At 39.1% G+C, this 20624-nt stretch overlaps 1 protein-coding gene across 6 annotated transcripts in view; it reads left to right on the forward strand.

The window, feature by feature from the left end:
• Positions 1–20624, forward strand: part of Ppp1r12b (protein phosphatase 1 regulatory subunit 12B) — a 210386-nt gene that overhangs the window by 162130 nt on the left and 27632 nt on the right. The window lies entirely within an intron of this gene.

The following is a 20624-nucleotide window of genomic DNA, read 5'->3' on the forward strand; positions in this document are numbered from 1 at the left end:
AGAGAGTTATGTTGTGAAACAATAGTTGATACTGTCTTAAGTAAGAGCAGACTTAAATAATTCTGGCTACAGCTTTGGTCTTTTAGATTTTAATCTGTTGTAAACTATGTAGCAGTAAGATTCTAGAGAGCTTTTTGTTTGGTATGTTTTGCTGTTGTTTAGTTTTGTTTTAGTTTGTTTATTTGTGCTTGGTTGGGTTTTTTGTTTGTTTGTTTTTATTTGGGAATTTTTGTTTTGTTTTGTTTTTTTGAGACAGGGTCTTTCTATAGAGTATTGGTTGGCCAATAACTTGCTATGTAGACCCTGGCCTAAAACTAATAGAGATCCTCCTGCCTCGGCCTCCCAAGTACTGGGAATAAAGGTGTATCACCACCCCTAGCAGATTCTAAGGTTTTATCACAATGTCATATGGAGCTTTTCTTTAACTTTTTTTAAACCCATTTTTAGTTGCTGTTTTTCCTGTTTTCTTGTGAATCAATTCTGTGTTTCAAGAGAAAAAGCTCCCTAATGGCACATCAAATTTTCATAATTTCCAGGTTCTATATGCATATTCATATGTGTGTGCATGAGACAGTATATGCCTTTACCTGTTTTATATGTTGCTATGAGTAATAAAAAGTCAGAATTAATTAAGACTTATGGATAGTTGGAGCCTTCCTCTCAGGGACCATCAAGAAACTGCTTTGACAACCAGCTGGGCCGTTTAAGATTTTCTCCATTTCCTCTGATCACAGGGATATTTGTATCTAACTTATGGTCCTCTGTGGTCAAAAGCTGGCAAAAGCAAGAAATGCTACCAGGGCAAATGAGCTGTGAGAAGCTCTGATGGGCATATTAGGTAGCAGGCAAGGAGCAGCTCCCTCTAGGGAGCTAGACTGCGCCATAACCTATACACACAGCGGAAGAAGAGGACAGTCAGGCTTCCTTATTTGGAGAGCTGTGGGATTTTTGCAAGAAACCTCAGTAGACTGTGGCTTCTTTTTATTGTTTTATTTTCATTTTCAGTGTCTTCCCTCCAAGTGAAAATTGTCATCTAGTAGAATTCGGGATGCAGCATATTGGTCTGCGACTCTAGCCAGAGATACTTAGTTACTAGAGTGCCAAAAAAAATTTACACTATTTTGCTCATAGTCTTTTTTGTGAGAGGACCAAGGGGGGTGCACAGTGTTGTACAGTGTCACCACTACTGAGCTCCTGGGTTCCTGGAGTATTTTTTTCTCCTCGTAGACTAGTGCCTTCCTTACCACAAGGCTCCAGTCACTTTTTGTAGCAGCTGTTGGATATTTTCTGGTGGCCCCTAATTGATGTCCACAAAACTGAACACCATTCCTTCACCTAATGCTCCCTTTTGCTGCCTCCCCCACATCATACCCCATAGCACCTTTGGATATAAAGAGTCCCTTATTAGCATTCAGTTGTTTGAAACCACAGCTCCCAGAATCATATGTGATACCTGTAATCGCTCAGTGAGTTTCTGTTTAGCCACTGCCCTCCTCTTTTCTTTTTCCATTCCTTCATTATTACCTTGTGCTTCCTGTCTCCACTCTTTCCATCTCATTCTCTTACCTTCCAGCCCTGCCTTTTAGACAGAGAGCACGGTGAGAGAAAATTTGAGAGTTTAAATCATAGGAAATCAAAACACAGGTAGTGACTACTTCCCAGTTTTGGCGGCCAGAGGCTGTAGATTCCCACCATAACAACATCTTACTATAACTAACTTCCAGTGTCCAGATGGCTTGAGACCATACTGTAAAGAATGTTGAGTTTCATATGGCATTGGTCCATTATATCTTTAATGACTGAGACAGAGAAAGATGTGCAAAAATAATTTGAAGGCTTTTGACTCTTGGGACCAGTTACCTAACTTTTCTATTCATTTAACTCTTAGGTTTGACTAATTGTAGTACTCTATAAAAACTGGTTTTGGGTATACCTTAGCAACACATTTATTGTGGTCTTGTGCTCATGATTTCTGATGTCCAGTTGCAACGGGCTGGTTCTTTGCCACCCCGATAGCTGGGTGTTAAATAGGTTACATAAAAGAGACGTGGCTTGCCCAGCATCACTTGGACAGTAAGCAGGAGAGTTTTCAGCTCAGGTTTCTCTACTTACAAAACCTTTATCCAAAACACTGGAGTGCATAACAAATAGATCTGAAGGTCAAATTTAAGGGTCTCCTTTATGGGCCAAGATCATAGTTAAAAACCTAGGTAACTGTAGGAAGCAAAAACTTATCCATGGTAGGGAAGAAAAACACTGTGTCTGTAGACCAAGGGAGGCAACTGACAGACCATAACTGAATCTCTTGTGACTGGTTCTTAAATTGCAGTCATGCCCTCTGGGGACAAAAACACCACAGATCCTGAGACCTCGCAGGCCTCAGATTTCTCTTAAAGAAAATGACTAGGCCTTTACAGTAAAGACATAGTCAATTACTCTATCTTTAAATCCCCCCATATAGTTTTTATCAACTAGAAATTGCATTGTTAAAAAGGTATAGTCCCCGATTGATCCAACATTCTTCAAAACAGTACTGAATTTTTTGAACAAGTGTTTAAAAGTTTATTATTATTCTAGTGGTGTTAAAGGAGCAAAATATGAAACGCTTCCATATAAGGAAAATGTCCTCCGAGAGTTTTTATTATTTACCATAATTCTTTGCTATTACCACCAATCAAGTTGCCTCCGTTGTTTCTTGAAATTAAACTTGCACAAAGAAGTATGACTAGCTACTGCTTGGTCTTCAGCAGTTCCCATCAATAATTTGCCACTTTGGACATTACATTGTGTTAGTAATGAATGGAGACTCTGTATATTTTGAAGTCATGCTGAACTGCCAAATAATTGTACTCATATTATTCACCCTACTATCAGTTAAGAGCATTGTGATGCCTAGATGATGCTAGATTAAAATCAATTAAAAAGATGACTTGGTTTTGTTTATCATGTACTTTTAGAATTTATCTTACATCCGTTTCTCGAGTACTTTGGATGAGGAACGCATATGAATCAGAAGCCCTCTGAAAAACTCTATGCTCTTAGATCTCTTTTTGGAATGCATTATCTTCAAACGGAGTTGTTAAATCTGCAATCATAACCCTCAAGATGATGCTAAAATGTTTCCAAACTTCCAGGTTTGTGCTTATGTTTAAGTAGGATAAAACACATGACTGGAAGTAATGTTTTAGCATCAATACAGCAGGGGAAAGCCATACTTCCATAGTGATGCTGAATGCAAAATATTTACGAAAACTCTTGTCATCAACACTTGTACATGGAAATCACTGGACCACCTTTCTCAGTTTATTTGTATGAGATCTTATTTTAAAATACAATAAAACATTTGCAATAGTCAAAAAAAGAATTTTTTAAATAATAGCTATTTACACACAGAATATTTTGGACATTTTGTTCTTCAGCAAACGTTCAGAAACCCTATGGGTAAATTAAAACTAGCTGAATGGGTATTATTTTTAACTTGTGAAAACAAAGGTAGGATGATTTTTAGTGAGTACAAAACAGAAACTATTTTAGCTCATACCTTTACTTTAGAACTCTTGGCAGTATCTGATGCTTTTTGAATTACGTAATGCCAGATTTCTGTACTCAGTAAGCCTGTGGCCTTCTTAATAATATAAAGTCGAATCCAGGGCCAGCAAGTAGTTCATTAAGGCACTTTCCACTAAGCTTGATGACTTGAGTTTGATTCCCCATGAAATGATGGAAGAAGAGGACTAATTCCCACAAGTTGTCCTCTGACCTCTGCACAAATGCATGTGCTCACACAAATAAATAAATGTGTAAAACAAAACAAAAAAGACTGCCTACCTGGATATTGTGTGGCGTGAAATATCACACATATCTAATTAGAAGAAAATACATATCCTCAACAGTCAAGATTCATGTTTACTTTTGCTCATTCATATGTTTAAACATTATTTTTATTCTCTAAACATAAATTATACTGTTAAACATGATTTTAAAAATACCCCTTGAAAGGCTGGAGAGCATGTATTATTCTTGTATGGGACCAGGTGTTGATTTCCAGCAACCACATACAATTCCATAACTCCAGTTCCAGGGAATCCAATGACTTCTGTGGGTACTAGGCATGCACGTGTGTGCATGTGAGCGTGTGTGTGTGTGTGTGTGTGTGTGAAAAACATTTCAGATAAATAAAAATTTTTAAAAATTAGTGTAAAAGTGGCATATGCCTATAAGCTCACCTTCAGGAGACTGCAACAAAAATTCCAAGATTATGAGACTGGAGAAATGGCGAAATGGCTTAACGATTAAGAGCAATGGCTGCTCTCAGGTTCAATTCCCAGCACCCAGCTCACACCTGTCTGTAACTTCAGTTCCAGGGGATCCAGCACCCTCTCCTCACACAGACACACATGTAGGCAAAACACCATGCACATAAAATAAATATAAAAAGGAAAAAAGAATTCTAAGATTACAAATTTGAAACTAGCCTTGGCTACACAGTTGAGTTCAAAGCCAGCCTAGGCTAGTATGACTTTGTCTCATTTAAAGCAAACAACCAAACCACCAGCCTTTGTCCTCATTAAATAAAAGTATCCATCTGTCCTCTTTATCATCCTCCAGCCTCGAACCCTCACTGAGAATGCTTGGGACATTGCCGGTTTTCTGTAGATTAGTGAAATAACTTCTTTAACAGGTTCTTTGGCATCTACATTCATTTCTCATAGTTTAGCATCTCTTGTATCTAAAGTATGTAGTCTGGATTGCTTCAGATCTAACATCCCTGTTAGCTATTGATCTGTCATCTGATCTGTCACTCTGGAAAGGCAGAGCGATGTCTTTTTCTAGTAGGACCTCTCTTCTCTTACCTCAGACCAGCCGGAACATAAGATGCTTGGTTCAGACAGTCACCGCAACAGTTTCTTTTCAGAGCAATTTGTCAGCATTAAAACTCTAAGCTAGCTCTACTTTTGATCTCAGCTGCTCAGGAGGCAGAGGCAAGAAGAACAAGTTCAAGAAAAAACAAAAAAAAAAAAAAGCCAAAGCTGAAGACTCTTAGTCCTAGAGCCTGGAATATACAAGGCTCTATGTTAAGTCCCAATGCTACCAACATTTCAAAATAAAAAATAAAAAATTCTGAACCACATATATTTAGTATCAAAGTATTATTTGCTGATTAAAATATGCCCCTTTGCCTGGCAGTGGTGGCTGACGCCTTTAATCCCGGCACTCAGGTGGATCTCTGTGAGTTCAAGGCCAGCCTGGTCTATAGAGTGAGTTCCAGGACAGGCTCCAAAGCTACACAGAGAAATGCTGTCTTGAAAATCCAAAATAAAATAAAATATGCCTCTTTAATATAGTATGACATCACTGAGAACAGCTCTCAAGAGGCTGAGGCAGAAGAATCACAAGATTAAAGCCAGTCTGCCTGAGCTACATAGCAAGACCTTGTCTAAAAAAGGAAGGGTGTGTGTTTGTGTGTTTATTGAGAGAGAAAATGTAAATATGGAACATATATATATGTATATACATATATACACACATATATGCACCCATATATATAGATATATATATATAAATGCTAGCAGATATCCAAAGCATCGTGCTTATTTGCTAATAACTGTGCTGACTGCATCTTGAAATAAGTGGATCAACATCTGAATATCTGAATTCTAGGAATCTTTTCATTAAGCAGTGTTCATTGAATTGCTCATTATGATAAAAGGATCTGACCTGTAGTTATAGTCCAAGATCACTAGCATTTAGTCTGGATTGCTTCAGCTCTAACATTGAAATTGCAAAGGTTTTATGTGAGTATTTTTTATACCAACTACTAATGTACACAAAAGGAACCGTTAATCTATTTGCTTTATTTTATAATCACCCCTAATCATTACATTAGATAAATTGAATGATAAAAGGTTGCAGCTTTCATAAGAACTGATTTATGTAAGGACTCTGGTGTTCAGGACAAGGGCAATGTGTATCTTTATTTTTTAACCTTAGGTATTGATCAGTCTTGAGAGGTGCTTTGTATACCTCTGGCCAACATCAGATACTTTTATAGTGTATTATTTTATGTTCTTTACTTACAATACTACATCTGGGGCATTACCAATCTAGAATCTTTTTGTTTTGCTTCATTAAACTCCACTTTATAATTCATTATCATGGAATGAGAAACATTTTTCTGGGTAAATAATGCTAATTAGGGTACAATCTGTTAAACATTTTTTCTGCCTAATTAAAGCTGCTATCCATTTTTTTGTTTGCTTTATTCCACTCAAGAAAAGTGAATACGCTGTCCAGTCCAAGGAATCCTTCTGGGCATTACTGACACAGTCTGTAGAAATGAAAGTAGGTCTCCATTGGAAACCATCACTTAAGTTCTAGGTGTATGTGTACTGGCTTAGTTAATCCATGTCCTACATAGAGTCTGGATAAGGTAGCTTCTGAAGCCAGGGTGTATTGAGCAGAAAGACTTAGAGTTTTGAAGACATTAGCTCCTTTCCTGTAATAAGTCGTGTCCTACTCTGTCTCGGTAATACTTTGTCTCCATGGTAAGTAGGTAACAAGTCACCTGCTCTGTTTTGATGTGTAGTCTCACTATGGGCTAGTTTTGAATTCATGGGCAATTCTTCTGCCTCAGTTGTTGGCGTAACTGGGATTATAAACTGTGCTGTGTGCCAACCAATCTGCTCTATTAGTAGTCCTCTCACATTAACATCTCATGAGCATTTGCTATAGTGTAACTTGTAGACGGAAATTTCTGTTCTGCCTGGTCCCACCCTTCAGACCCAAATAAATACACAGAGACTTAATTATAAACTGTTTGACTGATGGCTTAGGCTTCTTACTGTCTAGCTCTCTCTTAATTATTAACCCATTTCTATTAAACTGTGTATTGCCACAAGGCTGTGGCATACCCATAATCTGGCATGTTACTCCTTGGCAGCTACATGGTGTCTCTCTGCCTTTACTCTCCCCAGAATTCTCTTGGTCTGGTAGCCCCGCCTATACTTCCTGCCCGACAATTGGCCAATCATCGACCAGTAGGAGAAACATATATACAGGAGGACATCCCAATCAATAACTCTTGTTCTAGATGCTGGAATTCATAGATAAAGGACATATTTTCTAATTGGAGAGATAAAAAAACAAAGTTCATATCCAGGAAGATGAATTTTTGAGAGCTGCCATTCAGTGTGGCTAGAATGAAGTATATATTCATAATAGGAAATAAGGGATCATGCTATGTGGCTCTTACTCTTTAATTCAGGATTTAGGGAGTTGTCCTGTGGACAGGGATTGACGATTTACAGTAGAGTTGTGATCCAAGTTGCATATTAGAGAAATAAGCATTGGAAGCTGAGTGCTGAAGGGAGCAGGAGCCACTCAAGCCAGTTGTCCCCCTGATGGAAGTGTTTGGGGATGACATGGCAGGGGCCTGATTGGAGATGCCCACCAGGAAGCACAGGGAAGCCTTCTGTTGTTTAGATGATGAGCTGACAATGCTTGAGGGCTGATAGAATGTGAGCAGGGATGGACATGGGACAGTGACAGAGAAAAGAGAACAAACTAAATTGTCAAACGTGGGAGGCAGAAACGCGTTTTCATGTTTCAAGATCGATTGAATAAGAGGTGCCATGGCACATTCAGATAGTGACATTTAGAAAATGTGGTTTTAGCATACCAAGCCACAATCTGAAAGGCCCCAGATAAAAAACTTTGAGGACCAGCATGATGCCACATGGAGAAAGTCCCATTTCTGACTCCATGGAGGTACACTAAAATTTTAGTAAAACAAACAAACAACAACAAAAAAAATCTGCTGGGCACTCAGAAAGCAGAGGTAGGTGGATCTCTGTGAGTTCAAGGCCAGCCTGGTCTACACAGCAAGTTCCTGGACAGCCAGAGCTACACAAAGAAACCTTTCTGGAAAAAACAAGAAAAAAATCATCTTGTTTTTTAATCTATCTCCAACATTTCTTACTATGCAAATGCCCCAAATGGAGCAAGAAATGGAAATCTGAGATACTGTTGATCCTGTACATTGCAGACAACAGATATTAAACCTATAGTTGATCTAGAGCTCAGTACATAATAAATTAATTACAGACTGAAAAGATTGATAGTAATGACGAAAGCTATGAAAGATAAATGTGTCTAAGGAATAAAGGTCCCATAAAGAAATGACTAAGTGAAAGAAGTGACAGCCGCTGTTTGCAGTTATGGCTGGAACCTTATGCATCAAGACAGCAGTGTCTCCTTTCTTTGCCTGCAAACATTGTAGTCAGCTTTCTGTTACAATAATACGCTTCTGTTCTCCGAGGACACAGAAATTTAGGAAGCTGAAAGTCCATTAGCGTGAGTTTGCAGTTGAATTCTAGTTTTGTTTTCAATGTATGATAGTTGTGTAGCCAGGGATTGTGTTTTTCCAGTTTGAAGACGTTCCCAGACCATTCACATTGGCTTTTCTCTCAATCTCATGTCTGGCTGAGCTGACAATTAATTGTACTCAGAAGTCCAAGAGGGAATGGAGTTGGACTTCATCAGCTTTTTGTTCTTTTTTTAGCTCCTTTTTGGTTCTGGTCTTGGTCTGTTTTTTGTTCACTGGGCGTTGGTTATCTAAAACTGGGATGCCATTACAGCCTCCAATCCAACAAACTTCCTTGGTTACATGATACCATGTAAAATATAAGTAACTATTTTTAAAGTTTGTATGAAAGATTAAGTATTTTTAGATTGAAATTAAATTGTAAAGTAAATGAAAGCATAATAAATCTTTAAAATTTTTGTATTTCTTTGAGGAAGAGTAACGTCCACCTAGCAAAATAATGAGGAATTTATTTGATCTTGATCCCTCTAATAGCCATTGAACATTAGGAGAATCAAAGGATGAAAGAGGGACAAGAGAGACAGCATGGAAACTCAGGAGAGACTAGCACTTTGAGCAGATGTCATTTACACAGCATGTGCTAGCCAGCAGTGCCAACAGTCACTCACATTTGTTACCTTTCTTACTACTATCAGTACCATTATCCCCATTTCACTGATGAAACCACTGAGGCAGAGGGAATTAGTTACCTAAGATCTCGTAACTGAAAATGCTGGAACAGCAGTCAGGATCCAGAGTCTTTGTCCTAACCTGAGGATGTGCAGCTGCTCCAGTGGAACCACTGTGACTCCATGAAGAGCTAGACCAGTGCCGGTATTCCTGATTATTGGATTTGATTTGATAAGGAAGATGAGGGCAATTCAACCTATTAAAGGAGGGAAACCCTTGCAGACTAATTGGGAAAGTAACAAGTAAATCTTTCAAAAAGAATTTTACATCATTTTAAAATTGGAACTTTAAAATTAGAATTAAGATCAAATAAATTCCTTAGCACTCAAGTGAAACATTTTATTTGTGGATCCAGCCCACTTCCTACTCACCCTCTCTGACCTACAGCCATTTAAGCTCACTAGTCTGCAGTCTGGATGAAGCTGTTGGCTTCTTCTTTGGATAGGAAAAAAGAAATATGCCCTGCCTTGTGGTATATGACTTTATATCATGGCTAGTGTATCTGTCAATTATATATAAATTGTTACTCTAAAGCCATTTTAGCACTCAAAAACAGATCCTAATAGTCCAGTGATTTTATTGTTTTGCTTATGCTATTTGCTTTGTAAATGTATTTGAAACAAATATTAAATTGTCACAAGTTTGGAGGGTTTTCTTACCCAAAGGACCCTTTCCCTGTCTCCAAGCAGGCACATTTCCTCTGCTGAGGTCTACATTTTAATAGACCCCATCATTTCTGGGAAGCCCCTAAATCTAAACAACTTTGTGTTTGAAGATTCCATTTCCCTGTGGAAGAATAAAAATGGAATAACAATTTCCTTAATTCAGTTTTGTTTTTATCTCTTGGCGTGCCGTCTTTGGAGCAGAGTAGCTTTATGGGATTAACTGTGGCTCTAGCAAAGCCGTAACCTACAGCAGATTTCCGTAAGTCACACATGATAGTGTCATTTAACAACCACCAGCTTCAGACTCTAAGATGTCTGTGACTTTCCTTAAAGCTTTGTTCAAGCTCTCTAATCAGTAGGAGTCTCTCCCTTTTTGTTTACCGAGGAAACCATATAATCTGGCCCTTGATTGCATTCAATTTATTTCTTTCCTTACTCTGTTTAATGGGTGTACTTATGATATCAAAGAGCCATGTCTTAGATTTTGCAATTGTATATTTATTGCTCTGTGTCACTGGCAAGGCTGGCAAGATACAGGCTCTTAATGAAAACACAGAGTGAGCACGCTGTCTGTTTAAGATTTGAACTCTTTTCCCATTCGACTGTTTTGAAGAGTCAGGGGCTATATGCTAGAGATGGCCATTTCTGAACTGAAAATTGATCGTGGGTTATCCCAAGGCAACTCAAATGACTCCTATTTAGCATGCTAGTATGTCTGTAGCTCCAAAAATAAATGAGTTGATATTCTGGTTTCTGTGGGGCAAAAAGAAAAAGTTAAAAAAGAAGAAGTCCCTGGCCTGAAGAGCTTACTGAGAAATAAAGTGACTTAGGCTTAGGCTCTTGGGATTATTTTCCTTTTACATTTTTACTGTTACTGTGTGTAGTGCTACAGTGCATGAATAGAGGTCCAAGGACATCTTTGTGAAGTGGGATCTTTCCTCTGACCTTTTTGTAGGTTGAGTTGGCAGACGAATAGTTGTGGGGAAAGTAAGTGCCTTAGGATGTGAAATCTAGGAAGATCTTTTCAAAGCTTTAATTAACAGCTTGATCTAAATTTAAATGACTGCTTTCCAACAAGCTATGGCATTTACTATGTTAAAAAAAAAACTCTTCTCAGCCAGGCATGGTGTTACAAGCAAGTCATCCCAACACTGGGGAGGTAGAGGCAGGAGGATTAGAAGTTCAAGGCATACTTAGCTACATAGTGATTGCGAGGATGGTCTCTGGGACATAAGACTACGTCTCATAGAAACAAAACACACTCATGTGCATGCATGCGCACAAAGACATGGTTGTTGCATGCCGGTAATCCAAGCATTCAGGAGGCAGAGATGAGAAGATTGCCACAGTTTGAAACTAGCCAGGGCTACAAAGCGAGACCTTGTCTCAAAAATCAAACAAACAGAAAAATAGCTCTGGTTTACTGCCCTGAAGAGGTGTGAGCTACTGAAGAGCCTCAGGGTGAGACCTGGGCACTCATGGAAACACAAGAGAAGACGGCGGCTTAAGGCTGAGCTGCTGACTTGTAAACTCATGGATTATTTTTTCCTGTGCTGAGGCTAACACTCAGTACATGCTAGGTAAGTGCTCTGTCACTGAGCTACAGCCCCAGTCCTAAATTTCCTAATGACTATATGCAGTGGAGGAGAGGTCAGGCTTCATTAAACCCATTTTTTTTTTTTATCATTACAGTGTGTATTCAAGTAGCTGAGCACACCGGTATATCCAGGCCATAGTGAGAGTATGCCTGTGGCAGTGTGAGAAGTACTAACTCTATGCTAGAACCATGTCTTTCAGGGCTTCTCATTCATAGTGTCCATCTTCATCATATATTGTACATAGCACACAGATGGCTAGGTAGTGAGCATGTGTGAGCTAATAAAGATATACGTGTTTTCTAAGGATTTTAGAATTTAAATTTAAAAAATGATTTGCCTCAGATATTCATATAATTCCTTCTAAGATCAGTACATTTTGTAATTCCAAAATAATCCAGACATTCTTCAGGAACTGTAGAAACTATGAGCTGTAACATCCTGATAACATTTTGGGAGCTAAATAAATACACCAGAAAATGAGTATTTCTATAATGTAACAAACTTTTTTGTTATATTTATTTGGGGACGATGCTCACATATTCTGCAACATGAGTGTGGAGATCAGAGGACAATTTACAGGAGTCAGTTTTCTCCTTCCACAGTATGGGTCCTCGGGAATCACATTCAAATTGTCTGGCTTGGTAGCAAGTACCTTTACCCACTTAGCCATCTCGCCAGCTCCAGTTATTTTAATTTTAAAATATAGTAAGATGTAGTAGAATATGCAAGGTACTACTATGTGATTTCTTCTGCCTGAAGTATTATAAAGTTTATAGGATAGATATGTTCACATTTATTCCTCCACACTAAACAAGCAAATGAAAAACCAACAGGGAGTCATTATCTAGCATGTGACATTTGCCCCAAATATTTATAATATGGGGCCTGAGAGACGGCTCAGCGGGTAAAACACTGGCAAACCAGAAAACCTGAGTTTGACCCCTGAGACCCATGTAATGTGGAAGAAAAGAACTAATGTCACAGAGTTGTCTTCTGTTCCCACACATGTACATCTCACACACACACACACACATACACAATGGTAAATAAAAATTTTAAAAAGAAACAGCTATAACATAAACAATGGTAAGTGGTGAATTTGATGTCCTCATTCAGCTATTTTTCCATAGGTATTTAGTAGTAGGTAAAGACAAATCAGGGAGTTTAATGTGATGAAGATATAATTTAATAGTGGCTAATTTTTTTGCTTAGCAATCTACCATCTCTCACATGGATGAGCACTTGGTTCTGGCATAAGGCAGTATTTTTAGCATTGTTTGGATGCTGAATGTATACGGTTACTCACTGCACCTAAGAGGACCATGTTTTGTTGCTAAAGGAAGAAAATTGGAAATGGTTTTCAGATTATATCCTGGCCTAATCTCCAGACACTATATTTATAAAAATATAGATCTTCTGGATTATGTAACTATTGTATGCACAGTTGACCTTGTGATAGGCAGATCCCCGCCCCCAAGTGGGCCTGCGTGATCTAACCATGTGGGCCTGGTGACCAAAGGACAAAAGGGTGGAAAGGACCCATATCCACTGCTGATTGAAGAGGGAAGGGACTGAGTGAGAAGGGCGTGGAAACCCATGAGCGCAAGGTGGCCACTAGCTGAAAGCAGGAAAGCCACGGGGACCTGCAGCCGAAGTGTGAGATCCTGGAGTCTCCTGTGAATGAGCTCAAGGCAGAGAACAAGAAGCCACTGGAGCTGTGTCAGCCCTGCAACCTATAGAACTGAGATAATGGGTGTTCTAAGAGTCTGAGTTTTATGGCAATAGAAAGCTAGCATAATTAAAACTTTGATAGTAATAAGGAAATAGTGGTTTTTATGCACATGTAGGGGAACTAACACTGCTCTCTCATTGTCTTCCCCGTGATTGCCTCTTTACACGAATCTTGTTCTTTTTTCCCTCTGTCTATTTTCAAATTGTACAAGATCCTAGCTGTCTTATTGGGAATACAGACTTGGAAAGATCTATTCCAACACGCAGACCAGTATACCGTCCTTATTTCATGTTTCCTCAAAATCCTATCCATTTGCGTTATGAAGGGTATTCCTTAAGGTACAAGGCTAGGACGCCTTTGCCTTTCCTAGACATACTCATGAAACCAGAATGGTTTGTAACAGTATGTGTGTGTTATTATGATTAGATCTTCGGGGGCTCCTTAGTCCTAAATTCTGTCTTTACAGGCTCACTTCTGCTGGCTTTTTCTGATCAGCCTGAGAACTCTGAAATGAAAGGGTAGTTCTCTGTGGGGCATCCCAGAATAGCTCAACTTGTTTCTCCTGGCTCAGCTAGAATACAGAACATGATATAAAATGTTCCTTCTGCTTAGTCCTTCTTTTGGAAATGTAAATAGATTTTTTTCCCATCACTGTGGGGTCAGACCCTGACTCCAAGGGAACATGAGTTAAAGCAGCTTCAGCCTTGGCAGTAGACATGTGACTTGGTTTGTTCCTTTCCCCTGGGCCCAGCTTTCCAGAGCCATGACTTTATTTTAAACGTGGTAGAAAGGGTTTGGTTTTAATTATGTGCCTTTCTGAGTCCTGATAACTTTCAAGTTAAAAGCTTTTGTAGGGGTTTTCTATCCAGCCTCTGGTGTTTTGAAGGCTGTACTCATTTCAGAAATCAAAACCATCCTGGTTCCTGTCCCTTTCTAGGATTGCCATCTGAAGTAATGTCAGTCTTCACTGTGCTCTCTTATTAGAAGCAGACCCGAGCAGGGGTCTGTTATGGAGCATTTCCAGAGGCATGAAAGGAAGGAGCCTGCTTCTTAATTTGGGACATTTCTCAAATTATATTTTATCCAGCTAGCTATTCTTTTCACCTCAGCTCACTGAATTCTTACTGGTTTCCAAAAGCTTCAAGTCTCTTCTGCTCCAGGGTCCAATTCCCAGTATTTACCGCCTCCTCTTGAGCCATCAAAGCTGTGAAAACTAACCCTTCACTGACTAGCTTCTATCTGGTTCAGACACATCAGAGACCCATCTCAATGACCATTATTCATCTGTCTTGAGCTAAAGGTAGAGCAAAATGATTTTTAACAAAAACACTTGAAGATGTTCTCCAAGACTTCCTATTTAAAACATATGCTATAGTTGTGTGTTCACCTGAAAATTGAGTAGATGATTCCCACCTTTTTTGAAATATGTAATGTTATTTTATAGAGATATCTAGACCCTAGAGTAGACTACATGTAACTCTTCTGCTTTTAAAAGAAAAACTATGCAGAAGACAGACGTAAGAGAACCAGGCCATGGTTAAAAGGTGGGTAGCCACAATCCCAGTCTCCAGAGGATCGCAGATTCAGCTGAGGTCTCTAAAGTCTCTGTCCTAACTTCTCCTCCCTGCCCTCCTTGTGGAGACTCTTTGGTGTCCATTTCTGTGCTGTGCTTGCCTCTCTGATGACAGTTCCTTAATCACTGTTCCCTTAGACCATCTAGGCACACTCCCACTTAACTTTAGATTTACTCCCTGTAGGATTAGCAGGCAGCTTTCTACAGTGAGAAGCCATGTCAACCTAACAGTTGAAATATGCTTAGTTTGAGTGACAACAGGATGAAGAGGAAAAGTTGACTTAGTCTCCTACATCAACCAGGTACTATACCCCTTACCCAAGATACCTGAAGCTTTTTCTCCCTGGGTCTAACCAATGTTTCATTTTTTTTCATCAATCCTCCAGTTATCTAGAATATCAAGAAGCAAAACAAACCAGTATTTTCAAGAGGTATTCATTAGTGAAAAACCATTTAGGAAGCATTAATCAAAAACCTAAGCTGTTTTATCAGGAGTTAGACAGTGTACATTAAACCTGTATGTTTCAGGTCTTACCTTGCATTTAGTTTATTATAAGCATACTCTTCTTAGTCTGTAAACTTTAAGGAAGGCTTTTCCTAAGCATCTCCTTTAGAAGTCTGTTTATATTGAGATAACTATTTTACCTCTGCTGTATCCAAATCTCACTGACTTCTGAGATTTAGCTTTATATAGCCTTCTCTAACTGCCTGGGTTGGCTACTCCAGGGCATTGCTAGAGCTAGCGGTTGAGTACAGCAACCAGCAACCCACATCCTTCCAAAGTCAGGTAAAACCTACAGGGAGTGTTCTGGGAACAGTCAGGGATTAACTGAGAGAGCTCTTTCCACCCTGCTGGAGTCTAAGTAGACTGTCTCCTCTGTTGTCTGTTGAATCACTCCTCCCTTGTACATTCTATAAAAAGTCACCAGAAAGGAATTAGTAACAAAATCTTTTTTTTTTTATTTTTGGTTTTTTGGTTTTTTGAGACAGGGTTTCTCTGTGGCTTTGGAGGCTATCTTGGAACTAGCTCTTGTAGACCAGGCTGGTCTCAAACTCACAGAGATCCACCTGCTGGGATTAAAGACATGTGCCACCACCACCCAGCAGTAACATGCATATTATTAGCTTGTAGTGTTCCAAGCAGGTAAGAGTGTCATCCATCAGCTTCTTGGATGGGCATCTGTCAGAAGCATCCGTAGGAAGGTTGAGGGGCAAGAACTGTTGTGGCCATCACCACTGGCATCACCTTTCTCACATGCTCTCCCATCTGTGGGAAAACTAACCCCATGGAATCTGGCTATTTCTTGACAGTACTAACCTATTCTTTATGATTTTCTGTTTTTTTAAAGACCTTTTATAATTTATCTATTTTATTTTATGTGCATTGGTGTTTTGCCTGCATATATGTCTGTGTGAGGATGTCATGTCCCCTGGAACTGGAGTTACAGACAGTTGTAAGCTGCCATTTGAGTGCTGGGAATTGAACCAGGATCCTCTGAAAGAGCAGTCAGTGCTCTTAACTACTGAGCTATCTCTCCATTTTTAAGTATTTGCATTTTACATCAGCATCCTTACTGGAGACTATATAGTATACACAGCCATACTATGTAGTCAAATAATTGTCGAGAAATTTCCTTGGATGTGATGATGGGGAATATTTTATCATGATTCTAGAACTTTCTAAATGGAAAAAAAAGCTAATTACATGTCGTTCTTATGGGGTAAATCAATGGAAATGATTAGCATGCTTTATTATATGTAGTTGCAAAGATTGATAAAGAATAAAAATTCTAATTTCCCTCTTCTAATGGGGAAAGACACTTTTTAATCTTGTAGAGATGGGTGCCAGAGTTCACCCAGCAGAAATTAGAGCTGAAGATGTCATTAAATCTTATTCTACAACAGAATATTTACAAAGAAGGACCTAGATGTGGGGGGGGGGGGCATTTCCAATTGAGAGACCAAATTTTAGTAAACAGACCTGACCTCTTAGAAAGTTAATTAGACCCTTGAATGTGCATACTCTGCTTAAGTTCCAATAGAATGAAGCCTAAAGCCACCCAGGCATTGGTGGCGCACATCCAGCATCAAGAGGCAGAGGCAGAGGCAGGCAGATCTATGTGAGTTCCAGGTTAGCCTGGTCTATAGGAGGAGTTCCAGGACAGCTAGGGCTATACAGAGAAATCCTGTCTTGGAAAACAAAACAAAAAGTGCAAAGCCAGTTACTTCCTTTACAAGCAAGTCATTCCTTACATGTAAACTCAAGTGTAGGCCTGTCTGGAGAGACCGCAGAACACTGCTCCCATTTGCATGCAGTTGTCTAAAGGCTGTCCCTGGATGAGCGGCACTGAGAGAGCTTCACTGCACTAACAAGCATCAGTATCAACACGGTGTCCCTGTAACAGAAGAATAGAGGAGGAAAGAGGAATGCATTTCCTCCCCACCTAGTGATCACATGTAACTCTTACCAGTGGATAGTAGTTACTTGCTTAAGCTTCATTGGTAGAAGAGTAGAAATTAGACCCTAGAACCAGACAAGGATATCACACTTAGAAACATAAACAGCTCTTGTCACTAGAACTTACCACGTTGGCCTTGTCAGCGCCAAGGATGTTAACTGGGAACAAGATAATGGGTGAATTTCAGGTAAGTTAAGACTTTAAAGCACTCACTATAACAATCCGCTGTCATTGTTGAAACTGTGGGCATTTGTAAACATACATGTATTTGTCTACCATCATCTCAGGTCTCATCTTTGTAGAAGCTTCTTAACTGGAACCCAGAATTACTGCCTGCCTCCACAGCACACATTCACATGGTCTCCCCCTTGTGCTCCAGACAAGCTCACGAAGTGTGCTCACAGTATTCTCCTGGCTTGTCATGCAACCAGCTAGGCCTCTTTCTCTGGACCCCTCCCACAAAGCTCTACTGCATACCATATGCTTTAAGTGCAAAACAGTCTCTTCACATTTGACAGTATGACGTTTAGTCTCAGTTATTCACAAGTATTTGTTAAGTCCCAGTTAATGTTGTCCTGGGTGGTAGACTTTAGCTCACCTATGTGCTGTAAGGCTGATCTTCCCACAAAGCTCGTGAATGTACATAGCCAACACCCTCACTTCTCAACACCCCCACCTCCACCCCCACCCATTCTGAGAATTGGAGCTAGGATCTCGCACATGTTAAGCAGGTGCTACACTGAGCTGTATGCCCTGACTTCTTTTTATTTTGAGACAAGATCTTACGAAGTTGCCCAGGTTGGCCTTGAACTCACTCTGTAGCCCACAAAAGCCTCTGGTCATGTGATCTTCCTGCCTCAGCCTCCTGAATGTCTGTGATTACAGACCTGTGCCACCATACTCAGCTCTTAGGACACTCACATAGAGTAATATGCTGGGCTCTTAGGACACCGTTACATAGAGAGGTGATAAAAAAAAATTTTAAAGAAAAATGGTGTGTGTGTGTGTGTGTGTGTGTGTGTGTGTGTGTGTGTGTGTGTCCACATGCCACAGCATTGATGTAGAGGCCATAGGACAACTTTTTGAGGTTGGTTCTCTCCTTCTACAATGTGGAATTGAAATCAGGTAGTCAGACTTAGTGGCCTTTACCTGCTGGTTTTGTTGCTGTTGATGTTGTTCTTGTCATATTTAATGCTGAAGAGGAAAACTTTGACAATGTTGATGGTCCATGAACTTAAGGGATACAGATATAGATATGATTTGTTAAAAACCCTATGTAAGTATATTATAGCTGGCTGTTATACCTTTAATCCCAGAACTCGAGTTTGTGGCCAGACCCTGTCAAAACAAAACAGAACAACAAAAACAGATATATAAATGTAAGAAAAGAAAAAAATGTCATAATTACAGATTTCTAAATTTTAGAATTCTCAAAAAAATTACAAGTCTATGAGAATGTTACAGATATACTATAAACTTTTCTACATGTTTCCCTCTAACCTCAAAGTGGGCCCTGTAAAAAGGAGTTCTTAATTGGTCTAAGAGATTAGAGAGAAGAAGGAGCAAGCCAAAGCCACCTTTACCTCCTTAGCATCTCAGCAGACAAGAGCACAAGTTCCTGTTTCTTCCAGCTTATATCCTCTTCCGCTCAGCCATCTCACTTCTTGTCTGTCTGTGCAGACCTCCAGATCTCTATGGTTAGCTAGTAGCAAGCTCCATCCTCTGATCTTCAGACAGGTTTTATTTGTATACAAGCACATATCCCCCTTTTTTGTCTAAAAATAAAGGTTATAACTAATATAAGAAAAATATATACAATTTGTATAACAGCAAAAACTATATTAACAATGTCTAGTCCATTAGCATTTGAAAAATTCAGAGAAAATACTCCCATTATCAATTCTTTCTTGATGAATCCAAAGTCTTGTACCTAATTTACTTTCTAATTTGTGTTATCAAGTTATCTTCTTAATGTCTTTCAAACCTATTACACTCAACACATCTTCAGTGAGTTTCTTTATTGAGTCTGATAAACAAGGAAAACTATAACTGTACTACCTAGTATTCAACTCCCTCAGAGACCCAAGAAGGAAACAATATGAACTGAGTAAGCAGGAAGTGTGAGCAGTGCAACTTCCAAGAAAAATGTGAGAAATGACAGAAACAGCTGGCTGCCTGGACAGTCACCAAGGTGCAATATTGGGGCATCCATCTTCAGCCTATAGGCCTAGCATATATGACAGACACTTCTGTGAAGCTGGAGTCTTGGCAAGATTTGCAGTCACTCTTTTTGGTGTCCTGTTTGTCCAATTTGGACAACATACTGTCAGCATTTGAGGCAAGGGCATTTTCTTGCCCAGTGGCTTACCTTTGCTGCAAAGAAAGTAAACTCCACGTGGAGTTTCTTCAATGCCCATCATCTTTTCTGATGTAGATTGGTACTATCAGGAGCAAACATGTCTCATTGTCATAAAAAAGACCTATATTATTAAAACATGTTAAATGCTATATTCTGTAAATCTCTGAAGTGTTTGAAGATAACCTGTCTTTCTAAAATATCTGTTTGACCTTGTAAACATACCTAATGTGACTCCAAGTTCTATTGTAATAGTTGACTAATAACTAAATTACATTTCCTTATTATCCTATATAGTTAAAAATAACTTTTAAGGACTAGAAATATAGATTACATTGTTAAATGAGCTGTATAGATACAATATCTTGAACAATATTAGAAATGTATGTACAGTATGTTTTAGCAAATTTAATCTCAAATTTGTATCTATACAACATTTGTATACAGTATATACAAATCCAATCCAATGTAAAATATTTAAAACTAGTAGTTGCTTTTAAAGAGTGGATTCATATTCTTATCATATATTTATCCTCCATTTTTTCTTTTCAGAATAGATTCAATAATCTACCCTTTTTATCCTATCATCTGTATTATTCCTCTTTTTTTTTTTTCAAAACAAAAACCTGGAATGTAATCTTCTTTGTTCAAGTTTCTTCCTGATCATAGCCAACAACATTTTGTAACCAATCCCCCTAAACAATGACAAATATCTATAATCCAATGAGTGACCAAAAACCACCCACCCCACCTCTTGGGAATGGGGGCGTTGTGTTCTTAAAGTTGCTTCCTGGTGTCTGGTGATGACGGCACCCTTAGGGGATCCTAAAAAGCTGTATCATTTGTTATCCAGTCTCTGCGTAATGGGCCAGTGCAGGGCTTGTTTCAAATCCTGGCTAAAGTAGTTTGAGGCTGTTCCCACTCAGCCATCTCACTTCCTGTCTGTCTGTACAGACCTCCAGAACTCTATAGTTAGCTAGTGGCAAACTCCATTCTCTGATCTTCAGACAGGCTTTATTTGTACAAGCAAGGTCTCACCACAGGACCCTGTCTCCATGTTTAAATGTTCATTAAGGTGAGATCATTACATGGGTAAAGATACTTGCTGTCAAGCCTGATGATATGAGTTCAGTTCCCAGGACCCAAATGGAAGGAGGAGAAAACTCTGTCTCCTAACCACTCACCTCTA

The sequence above is a fragment of the Mesocricetus auratus genome, unplaced genomic scaffold (assembly GCF_017639785.1).
Source record: "Mesocricetus auratus isolate SY011 unplaced genomic scaffold, BCM_Maur_2.0 Super-Scaffold_100676, whole genome shotgun sequence".
NCBI classification, from domain to species: Eukaryota; Metazoa; Chordata; class Mammalia; order Rodentia; family Cricetidae; genus Mesocricetus; species Mesocricetus auratus.